Raw genomic sequence first — 9,507 nt, 5'->3', positions numbered from 1 at the left:
AAACTGCAAATATCAGTTTAAACTATCATTTTTTGATACAAACAGTTATATATTCATGTCAATATCTTTCAAATTCTAGTCAAAATCGGCATCTTTGGGCATTTTAGTAACGAAAACCTTAATAAACTATTAGATTTCGACGTAAGGCAACCTTTCTGAGTCAAATAGTTGCCGATTTCGATAAAATCTTAGTCACAATCTGCTTTTTCGCCTCTTATTGTACCCAAATCTACCTTAGAAATGCAGATATATACTTAAAACACCTTCTTTTGTTACAAATAATTGGTTTTCGCCCTTGATTTACGGAAGATTATAGCCAAAACATGCATTTTCATAACTTAGCGAACTGAAATCTTCATTAAAGCTGCAGATAACTACTTAAAAATTCACTTCCTTGAATTGATAATAGGTTTTTCTTTGTCATTTTAAACAGATTCCAGTCAAAATCGGCTTCTTCGATTCATATCGTATCTAAAACCGCATCAAAACTGCAAATATCAGTTTAAACTATCATTTTTTGATACAAACAGTTATATATTCATGTCAATATCTTTCAAATTCTAGTCAAAATCGGCGTCTTTGGCATTTTAGTAACGAAAACCTTAATAAACTATTAGATTTCGACGTAAGGCAACCTTTCTGAGTCAAATAGTTGCCGATTTCGATAAAATCTTAGTCAGAATCTGCTTTTTCGCCTCTTATTGTACCCAAATCTACCTTGGAAATGCAGATATATACTTAAAACACCTTCTTTTGGGACAAATAATTGGTTTTCGCCCTTGATTTACGGAAGATTATAGCCAAAACATGCATTTTCATAACTTAGCGAATTAAAATCTACGTTAAAACTGCAGATAACTACTTAAAAATTCACTTCCTTGAATTGATAATAGGTTTTTCTTTGTCATTTTAAACAGATTCCAGTCAAAATCGGCTTCTTCAATTCATATCGTATCTAAAACCGCATCAAAACCGCAAATATCAGTTTAAACTATCATTTTTTGATACAAACAGTTATATATTCATGTCAATATCTTTCAAATTCTAGTCAAAATCGGCGTCTTTGGGCATTTTAGTAACGAAAACCCTAATAAACTATTAGATTTCGACGTAAGGCAACCTTTCTGAGTCAAATAGTTGCCGATTTCGATAAAATCTTAGTCAGAATCTGCTTTTTCGCCTCTTATTGTACCCAATTCTACCTTAGAAATGCAGATATATACTTAAAACACCTCCTTTTGGGACAAATAATTGGTTTTCGCGCTTGATTTACGGAAGATTATAGCCAAAACATGCATTTTCATAACTTAGCGAACAGTTATATATTCATGTCAATATCTTTCAAATTCTAGTCAAAATCGGCGTCTTTGGGCATTTTAGTAACGAAAACCTTAATAAACTATTAGATTTCGACGTAAGGTAACCTTTCTGAGTCAAATTGTTGCCGATTTCGATAAAATCTTAGTCAGAATCTGCTTTTTCGCCTCTTATTGTACCCAAATCTACCTTAGAAATGCAGATATATACTTAAAACACCTTCTTTTGGGACAAATAATTGGTTTTCGCCCTTGATTTACGGAAGATTATAGACAAAACATGCATTTTCATAACTTAGCGAACTGAAATCTACATTAAAACTGCAGATAACTACTTAAAAATTCACTTCCTTGAAGTGATAATAGGTTTTTCTTTGTCATTTTAAACAGATTCCAGTCAAAATCGGCTTCTTCGATTCATATCGTATCTAAAACCGCATCAAAACTGCAAATATCAGTTTAAACTATCATTTTTTGATACAAACAGTTATATATTCATGTCAATATCTTTCAAATTCTAGTCAAAATCGGCATCTTTGGGCATTTTAGTAACGAAAACCTTAATAAACTATTAGATTTCGACGTAAGGCAACCTTTCTGAGTCAAATAGTTGCCGATTTCGATAAAATCTTAGTCACAATCTGCTTTTTCGCCTCTTATTGTACCCAAATCTACCTTAGAAATGCAGATATATACTTAAAACACCTTCTTTTGTTACAAATAATTGGTTTTCGCCCTTGATTTACGGAAGATAAGAGCCAAAACATGCATATTCATAACTTAGCGAACTGAAATCTTCATTAAAGCTGCAGATAACTACTTAAAAATTCACTTCCTTGAATTGATAATAGGTTTTTCTTTGTCATTTTAAACAGATTCCAGTCAAAATCGGCTTCTTCGATTCATATCGTATCTAAAACCGCATCAAAACTGCAAATATCAGTTTAAACTATTATTTTTTGATACAAACAGTTATATATTCATGTCAATATCTTTCAAATTCTAGTCAAAATCGGCGTCTTTGGGCATTTTAGTAACGAAAACCTTAATAAACTATTAGATTTCGACGTAACGCAACCTTTCTGAGTCAAATAGTTGCCGATTTCGATAATATCTTAGTCAGAATCTGCTTTTTCGCCTCTTATTTTACCCAAATCTACCTTAGAAATGCAGATATATACTTAAAACACCTTCTTTTGGGACAAATAATTGGTTTTCGCCCTTGATTTACGGAAGATTATAGCCAAAACATGCATTTTCATAACTTAGCGAACAGTTATATATTCATGTCAATATCTTTCAAATTCTAGTCAAAATCGGCGTCCTTGGGCATTTTAGTAACGAAAACCTTAATAAACTATTAGATTTCGACGTAAGGCAACCTTTCTGAGTCAAATAGTTGCCGATTTCGATAAAATCTTAGTCAGAATCTGCTTTTTCGCCTCTTATTTTACCCAAATCTACCTTAGAAATGCAGATATATACTTAAAACACCTTCTTTTGGGACAAATAATTGGTTTTCGCCCTTGATTTACGGAAGATTATAGACAAAACATGCATTTTCATAACTTAGCGAACTGAAATCTACGTTAAAACTGCAGATAACTGCTTAAAAATTCACTTAATTGAATTGATAATAGGTTTTTCTTTGTCATTTTAAACAGATTCCAGTCAAAATCGGCTTCTTCAATTCATATCGTATCTAAAACCGCATCAAAACCGCAAATATCAGTTTAAACTATCATTTTTTGATACAAACAGTTATATATTCATGTCAATATCTTTCAAATTCTAGTCAAAATCGGCGTCTTTGGGCATTTTAGTAACGAAAACCCTAATAAACTATTAGATTTCGACGTAAGGCAACCTTTCTGAGTCAAATAGTTGCCGATTTCGATAAAATCTTAGTCAGAATCTGCTTTTTCGCCTCTTATTGTACCCAAATCTACCTTAGAAATGCAGATATATACTTAAATAACCTTCTTTTGGGACAAATAATTGGTTTTCGCCCTTGATTTACGGAAGATTATAGCCAAAACATGCATTTTCATAACTTAGCGAACAGTTATATATTCATGTCAATATCTTTCAAATTCTAGTCAAAATCGGCGTCTTTGGGCATTTTAGTAACGAAAACCTTAATAAACTATTAGATTTCGACGTAAGGCAACCTTTCTGAGTCAAATTGTTGCCGATTTCGATAAAATCTTAGTCAGAATCTGCTTTTTCGCCTCTTATTGTACCCAAATCTACCTTAGAAATGCAGATATATACTTAAAACACCTTCTTTTGGGACAAATAATTGGTTTTCGCCCTTGATTTACGGAAGATTATAGACAAAACATGCATTTTCATAACTTAGCGAACTGAAATCTACATTAAAACTGCAGATAACTACTTAAAAATTCACTTCCTTGAAGTGATAATAGGTTTTTCTTTGTCATTTTAAACAGATTCCAGTCAAAATCGGCTTCTTCGATTCATATCGTATCTAAAACCGCATCAAAACTGCAAATATCAGTTTAAACTATCATTTTTTGATACAAACAGTTATATATTCATGTCAATATCTTTCAAATTCTAGTCAAAATCGGCATCTTTGGGCATTTTAGTAACGAAAACCTTAATAAACTATTAGATTTCGACGTAAGGCAACCTTTCTGAGTCAAATAGTTGCCGATTTCGATAAAATCTTAGTCACAATCTGCTTTTTCGCCTCTTATTGTACCCAAATCTACCTTAGAAATGCAGATATATACTTAAAACACCTTCTTTTGTTACAAATAATTGGTTTTCGCCCTTGATTTACGGAAGATTATAGCCAAAACATGCATTTTCATAACTTAGCGAACTGAAATCTTCATTAAAGCTGCAGATAACTACTTAAAAATTCACTTCCTTGAATTGATAATAGGTTTTTCTTTGTCATTTTAAACAGATTCCAGTCAAAATCGGCTTCTTCGATTCATATCGTATCTAAAACCGCATCAAAACTGCAAATATCAGTTTAAACTATCATTTTTTGATACAAACAGTTATATATTCATGTCAATATCTTTCAAATTCTAGTCAAAATCGGCGTCTTTGGGCATTTTAGTAACGAAAACCTTAATAAACTATTAGATTTCGACGTAAGGCAACCTTTCTGAGTCAAATAGTTGCCGATTTCGATAAAATCTTAGTCAGAATCTGCTTTTTCGCCTCTTATTGTACCCAAATCTACCTTGGAAATGCAGATATATACTTAAAACACCTTCTTTTGGGACAAATAATTGGTTTTCGCCCTTGATTTACGGAAGATTATAGCCAAAACATGCATTTTCATAACTTAGCGAATTAAAATCTACGTTAAAACTGCAGATAACTACTTAAAAATTCACTTCCTTGAATTGATAATAGGTTTTTCTTTGTCATTTTAAACAGATTCCAGTCAAAATCGGCTTCTTCAATTCATATCGTATCTAAAACCGCATCAAAACCGCTAATATCAGTTTAAACTATCATTTTTTGATACAAACAGTTATATATTCATGTCAATATCTTTCAAATTCTAGTCAAAATCGGCGTCTTTGGGCATTTTAGTAACGAAAACCCTAATAAACTATTAGATTTCGACGTAAGGCAACCTTTCTGAGTCAAATAGTTGCCGATTTCGATAAAATCTTAGTCAGAATCTGCTTTTTCGCCTCTTATTGTACCCAATTCTACCTTAGAAATGCAGATATATACTTAAAACACCTCCTTTTGGGACAAATAATTGGTTTTCGCGCTTGATTTACGGAAGATTATAGCCAAAACATGCATTTTCATAACTTAGCGAACAGTTATATATTCATGTCAATATCTTTCAAATTCTAGTCAAAATCGGCGTCTTTGGGCATTTTAGTAACGAAAACCTTAATAAACTATTAGATTTCGACGTAAGGTAACCTTTCTGAGTCAAATTGTTGCCGATTTCGATAAAATCTTAGTCAGAATCTGCTTTTTCGCCTCTTATTGTACCCAAATCTACCTTAGAAATGCAGATATATACTTAAAACACCTTCTTTTGGGACAAATAATTGGTTTTCGCCCTTGATTTACGGAAGATTATAGACAAAACATGCATTTTCATAACTTAGCGAACTGAAATCTACATTAAAACTGCAGATAACTACTTAAAAATTCACTTCCTTGAAGTGATAATAGGTTTTTCTTTGTCATTTTAAACAGATTCCAGTCAAAATCGGCTTCTTCGATTCATATCGTATCTAAAACCGCATCAAAACTGCAAATATCAGTTTAAACTATCATTTTTTGATACAAACAGTTATATATTCATGTCAATATCTTTCAAATTCTAGTCAAAATCGGCATCTTTGGGCATTTTAGTAACGAAAACCTTAATAAACTATTAGATTTCGACGTAAGGCAACCTTTCTGAGTCAAATAGTTGCCGATTTCGATAAAATCTTAGTCACAATCTGCTTTTTCGCCTCTTATTGTACCCAAATCTACCTTAGAAATGCAGATATATACTTAAAACACCTTCTTTTGTTACAAATAATTGGTTTTCGCCCTTGATTTACGGAAGATAATAGCCAAAACATGCATATTCATAACTTAGCGAACTGAAATCTTCATTAAAGCTGCAGATAACTACTTAAAAATTCACTTCCTTGAATTGATAATAGGTTTTTCTTTGTCATTTTAAACAGATTCCAGTCAAAATCGGCTTCTTCGATTCATATCGTATCTAAAACCGCATCAAAACTGCAAATATCAGTTTAAACTATCATTTTTTGATACAAACAGTTATATATTCATGTCAATATCTTTCAAATTCTAGTCAAAATCGGCGTCTTTGGGCATTTTAGTAACGAAAACCTTAATAAACTATTAGATTTCGACGTAAGGCAACCTTTCTGAGTCAAATAGTTGCCGATTTCGATAAAATCTTAGTCAGAATCTGCTTTTTCGCCTCTTATTGTACCCAAATCTACCTTAGAAATGCAGATATATACTTAAAACACCTTCTTTTGGGACAAATAATTGGTTTTCGCCCTTAATTTACGGAAGATTATAGCCAAAACATGCATTTTCATAACTTAGCGAACAGTTATATATTCATGTTAATATCTTTCAAATTCTAGTCAAAATCGGCGTCTTTGGGCATTTTAGTAACGAAAACCTTAATAAACTATTAGATTTCGACGTAAGGCAACCTTTCTGAGTCAAATTGTTGCCGATTTCGATAAAATCTTAGTCAGAATCTGCTTTTTCGCCTCTTATTGTACCCAAATCTACCTTAGAAATGCAGATATATACTTAAAACACCTTCTTTTGGGACAAATAATTGGTTTTCGCCCTTGATTTACGGAAGATTATAGACAAAACATGCATTTTCATAACTTAGCGAACTGAAATCTACATTAAAACTGCAGATAACTACTTAAAAATTCACTTCCTTGAAGTGATAATAGGTTTTTCTTTGTCATTTTAAACAGATTCCAGTCAAAATCGGCTTCTTCGATTCATATCGTATCTAAAACCGCATCAAAACTGCAAATATCAGTTTAAACTATCATTTTTTGATACAAACAGTTATATATTCATGTCAATATCTTTCAAATTCTAGTCAAAATCGGCATCTTTGGGCATTTTAGTAACGAAAACCTTAATAAACTATTAGATTTCGACGTAAGGCAACCTTTCTGAGTCAAATAGTTGCCGATTTCGATAAAATCTTAGTCACAATCTGCTTTTTCGCCTCTTATTGTACCCAAATCTACCTTAGAAATGCAGATATATACTTAAAACACCTTCTTTTGTTACAAATAATTGGTTTTCGCCCTTGATTTACGGAAGATTATAGCCAAAACATGCATTTTCATAACTTAGCGAACTGAAATCTTCATTAAAGCTGCAGATAACTACTTAAAAATTCACTTCCTTGAATTGATAATAGGTTTTTCTTTGCCATTTTAAACAGATTCCAGTCAAAATCGGCTTCTTCGATTCATATCGTATCTAAAACCGCATCAAAATTGCAAATATCAGTTTAAACTATCATTTTTTGATACAAACAGTTATATATTCATGTCAATATCTTTCAAATTCTAGTCAAAATCGGCGTCTTTGGGCATTTTAGTAACGAAAACCTTAATAAACTATTAGATTTCGACGTAACGCAACCTTTCTGAGTCAAATAGTTGCCGATTTCGATAAAATCTTAGTCAGAATCTGCTTTTTCGCCTCTTATTGTACCCAAATCTACCTTAGAAATGCAGATATATACTTAAAACACCTTCTTTTGGGACAAATAATTGGTTTTCGCCCTTGATTTACGGAAGATTATAGCCAAAACATGCATTTTCATAACTTAGCGAACAGTTATATATTCATGTCAATATCTTTCAAATTCTAGTCAAAATCGGCGTCCTTGGGCATTTTAGTAACGAAAACCTTAATAAACTATTAGATTTCGACGTAAGGCAACCTTTCTGAGTCAAATAGTTGCCGATTTCGATAAAATCTTAGTCAGAATCTGCTTTTTCGCCTCTTATTTTACCCAAATCTACCTTAGAAATGCAGATATATACTTAAAACACCTTCTTTTGGGACAAATAATTGGTTTTCGCCCTTGATTTACGGAAGATTATAGACAAAACATGCATTTTCATAACTTAGCGAACTGAAATCTACATTAAAACTCCAGATAACTACTTAAAAATTCACTTCCTTGAATTGATAATAGGTTTTTCTTTGTCATTTTAAACAGATTCCAGTCAAAATCGGCTTCTTCGATTCATATCGTATCTAAAACCGCATCAAAACTGCAAATATCAGTTTAAACTATCATTTTTTGATACAAACAGTTATATATTCATGTCAATATCTTTCAAATTCTAGTCAAAATCGGCATCTTTGGGCATTTTAGTAACGAAAACCTTAATAAACTATTAGATTTCGACGTAAGGCAACCTTTCTGAGTCAAATAGTTGCCGATATCGATAAAATCTTAGTCACAATCTGCTTTTTCGCTTCTTATTGTACCCAAATCTACCTTAGAAATGCAGATATATACTTAAAGCACCTTCTTTTGGGACAAATAATTGGTTTTCGCCCTTGATTTACGGAAGATTATAGCCAAAACATGCATTTTCATAACCTAGCGAACTGAAATCTACATTAAAACTGCAGATAGCTACTTAAAAATTCACTTCCTTGAATTGATAATAGGTTTTTCTTTGTCATTTTAAACAGATTCCAGTCAAAATCGGCTTCTTCGATTCATATCGTATCTAAAACCGCATCAAAACTGCAAATATCAGTTTAAACTATCATTTTTTGATACAAACAGTTATATATTCATGTCAATATCTTTCAAATTCTAGTCAAAATCGGCGTCTTTGGGCATTTTAGTAATGAAAACCTTAATAAACTATTAGATTTCGACGTAAGGCAACCTTTCTGAGTCAAATAGTTGCCGATTTCGATAATATCTTAGTCAGAATCTGCTTTTTCGCCTCTTATTGTACCCAAGTCTACCTTAGAAATGCAGATATATACTTAAAACACCTTCTTTTGGGACAAATAATTGGTTTTCGCCCTTGATTTACGGAAGATTATAGCCAAAACATGCATTTTCATAACTTAGCTAACTGAAATCTACATTAAAACTGCAGATAACTACTTAAAAATTCACTTCCTTGAATTGATAATAGGTTTTTCTTTGTCATTTTAAACAGATTCCAGTCAAAATCGGCTTCTTCGATTCATATCGTATCTAAAACCGCATCAAAACTGCAAATATCAGTTTAAACTATCATTTTTTGATACAAACAGTTATATATTCATGTCAATATCTTTCAAATTCTAGTCAAAATCGGCGTCTTTGGGCATTTTAGTAATGAAAACCTTAATAAACTATTAGATTTCGACGTAAGGCAACCTTTCTGAGTCAAATAGTTGCCGATTTCGATAATATCTTAGTCAGAATCTGCTTTTTCGCCTCTTATTGTACCCAAATCTACCTTAGAAATGCAGATATATACTTAAAACACCTTCTTTTGGGACAAATAATTGGTTTTCGCCCTTGATTTACGGAAGATTATAGCCAAAACATGAATTTTCATAACCTAGCGAACTGAAATCTACATTAAAACTGCAGATAGCTACTTAAAAATTCATTTCCTTGAATTGATAATAG

The sequence above is a fragment of the Cylas formicarius genome, unplaced genomic scaffold (genome assembly GCF_029955315.1).
Source record: "Cylas formicarius isolate icCylForm1 unplaced genomic scaffold, icCylForm1.1 PGA_scaffold_14__1_contigs__length_1757220, whole genome shotgun sequence".
Classification (NCBI taxonomy): domain Eukaryota; kingdom Metazoa; phylum Arthropoda; class Insecta; order Coleoptera; family Brentidae; genus Cylas; species Cylas formicarius.
This window is presented reverse-complemented; position numbering follows the sequence as displayed.